Here is a 3,691-nt window from a genome sequence, read left to right on the forward strand (position 1 = left end):
TTAGTTGTAAAATTTTATTTAAAATCAAAATTGTATTCTTAGAGTGTATTCTGTAGATTTATTGACACATCTTCCTATACTGTGCCGATCAGTATTGTTCTTATCCACCCACTTTCATTTGTTGTTGCAGTATTGGTATATTTTCAAACAAAGCCTTCTGATATTGATTATTATTTAGTTAATAGATCTTTTACAATATTTAAGACGTTGTTATCAAGACAAAATTTGCACAACTGCTCCCTTTTCGTTACTGGAAGGCTTCATATAATATTGTTAAGTAGAACGGCCTAATGCATTTGAAGATATCGAACAGTTTCATGACTGAATTATGTGAGTGATATAATGTAACAAGGATTTTTAGGAGAATGAGTAATGAGATATTTGCATAGTTTGATGCTATTTTGATAAACTATTGATAACAATGAATACAATCGATGCACATGGTGTATGACTAAGGATATAATACAATACAGGGTATGAATGTGATGCACGTTCATGGGTGCACAACAACGGATAATTATGAATTGCATTATGAAAATGCTATAATATGTTTAAAATATTTAAAATTACTGGTACATGCTTCCAAGTTTTTTTACATATAAAATACTTAGATTTGGTCCCAGAATAGTTTTCTATAGTTTTTACTTTTTAGAATGTAACTCCGAAATGATTAGACCTGATTTCTCTACAAACTCGATTGTACAAAACGATTCAAGTATCTTTTTTAACCACCCAAATTATTTAAAACATTTTTATAAATATAAGTGTGTTAATAATAGATATGCCAAAATTATCAGTCTAACGTCTACCAAGTCAAGTGGTAATGACAAAAAAACGATAATAATACCTCTGACAATTCATTCTTGACTCAAAAAAAGACTTGTTTCTAAGTAATTCTGTTCATAAATCAACGCAAGCTATATTATTAAAACTAAATCTATTGAAATCTCTTTAGAATATCCGATAGTTTGATGAGCATATGTTTATTGATTTTTGCCCTCCGATTTTTTTTACTCGATCTTTAAAACTGCTAGACTTGCCTTTCCAAAAATTCAATCAGTTCTGCATTTGCTCTCTCGAAAACTGAATTAATATTTTTGCCACTTTTTTCCCTTATCTCCGAAACGGCTAGACCTGCCTTGACCAAAAGCTAATCAGCACGTCTCCTTATCAACAGGAATCCAATATTTACCAATAGAAATCGAATCATTCAAATGGTTGATGCTTATTCTCGAAATTGTCGATGAAAAATTGTATCCGCACATACATACATACATACATGCATACACACACATTTTTTTTTTAATTTATGCCAAAATGTTCAGAAAGCTTGGAAATTTAAGATATATGAAACGTTTTCAATTTTTCGCGATTACTATTACCCTAAAAAAGTTAAAAATTAGAAACGTTTTTATCGCGACTGCAATAGACATTTTTAAGAACATTCTTTATGAATTTATGAGCTAATATAAATAGACTTAATTGATACTTAATTATTTAACAAATATTATTAATTATCATTAAATGAGTAATTATGTATTACAAATAGCAGATGTAATTCATAATGGCAAATAATGAATTTTAAAATAGTTGAGAATGAATGAGTTTTAAGTTTTCATATTAAATGCAGATTATTAATTTTGTGATATCTAGATTTTAATACTGAGAAATAATATCATTCAACTAGTGAGGTGCATGGCATCGTACCTTAAGGCAAATTGCTGAAACTTCCCGTACCGTAATGTAAAATCTTGGTATGGAACTCAAAAAAAAATTACACAAAATGTGTACACACAATTAAAATCTCTATAAAATATCTGAAAATTTGATGTACATATATGTCCAATAAACAATTTTGACCGCCAAATGATATTTTTTTAACTTATTTTTATTGAGAGTCCCTAACCGCTGGGCCTGCCTTCCCAAAAATTTAATCAGTTTTTCATCTTATCAATACAAGTAAAATGTTTTTTTGAATTATTAAAATCGGACGCTCCGTTCTCTTAAAAACTGAGTTACCGTTTTTTGACACTTTTGCCCCGCATCTTCGGAACGGCTAGACATGCCTTTGCCAAAAACTAATCAGCACGTCTCCAAACTTATCAATACGAATCAAATGTTTTTTGAATTATTCAAATCGGTTGATCGGTGTTCCCGAAATCGTCGACGAAAATTTGTATCCGCACACACACATACACAAACACATACATTCATTTTTTCTAATGATATGCCAAAATGTTCAAAAACCTATGAAACGTAATGATATATAAAAATTTTAATTTTCGATTTTTTTGCGATTACTACTTCCTCTATGGGAAGTTAACAAGATTTGAAGATGAGCCTTCTAAAACGATTGTTTCAAAACATCGTGAAGTAACTTTGAAAGAACTCGAGTAAAAGCTTTGATATAACTGAATTTCTCCAAGCTCTTCGATTATGATTGAGAATGCAAAATGTATCTCCATGCGAAAAATCCAAAATGCTGCCGAATCTCGTTAAGCGAATGCGTCGAGTTCAAATGACCGATAAAAAAGACGAGAGCGCGACCTCGACACAATGTGCGACAAAACGGCGTCCGAAAAAATAAATGTAACTATCAATCTGGACGACTGCATTAAATAAATGGGATACGTAATGTTGTAAGGCGAATCTAATAATGTTTGTATCGAGGACGTCTCACAGACAACCGAGGAGATATCGCCAATTGACATTTTTTGCGACATTGCGATATACGTACGCACGCACACCAAAATATACAAAGTTATATTAAAATCATAAAAAAGTAGAGGTAAATTGCATCGTGTCTTAAGGCAAATTGCTGGAACTTTCCGTACCAAAATTAAATATTCTAGCAAAAAAATCAGTAATCAATAAATATTGAGCAATGCTTAAGAACAATTGTTTTAAACATTTGACATAGATGATTAAAAACACTATATATTTTCGCTCAAAACACTTGAGAAAGTTTACATTAGCAAGAAGTGCCAAATAAATCTATCTGAGGATATATTTCTTACGATTAGAATAACGCATTTAAAATATATACATTTTCAAACTGAATTGTAAATTTAAAATTCAAATTTGCAGTATACTTTTAAAAATTAAAAGAAAAAAATCTAAAAATTTTGAAATTTGTTCAAACCGTATAAGTAAACTTTAGAAAATTAACAATCTTGGTACGGAATCTAACAAAATTGTAACAAAATTAGTACTCATTAATAAATTTTTTATCAAATATCTGATAATTTGATGTGCATATATCTAATGAGCATTCGTGAACGCCAAATATCTTAGTTTTTACTTTTTCCTCTGTGTCTCCGAAACCGCTAGACCTGCCTTACCAAAAATTTCATCAATCCTTCCAATTTGTCAAGTAACATGTTTTTGAATAATTCAAATCGGGTACTCCGTTCTCTTAAAAATTGAATTACCATTTTTGGCACTTTTTGCCCCGTATCTTTGAAACGGCTGGACCTGCCTCCGCCAAAAAATTATTAGCACGTCTCCCCATCAATACGAAACGAATGTTTCTGAAATCGTCGACGAAATATTGAATCCGCACACACTCACACACATTCATTTTTTCTAAGGTATGCCAAAATGTTCAGAAACCTTCAAAACGTAAAGATGTGCAAAAATTTTCATTTTCGATTTCTTTGCGATTAAATACTTCTACAGAAATTTTTTTTCT

This window comes from Ctenocephalides felis, unplaced genomic scaffold, assembly GCF_003426905.1.
Source record: "Ctenocephalides felis isolate EL2017-DRISC unplaced genomic scaffold, ASM342690v1 CF-g0.4_SCAFFOLD_01886, whole genome shotgun sequence".
NCBI lineage: Eukaryota > Metazoa > Arthropoda > Insecta > Siphonaptera > Pulicidae > Ctenocephalides > Ctenocephalides felis.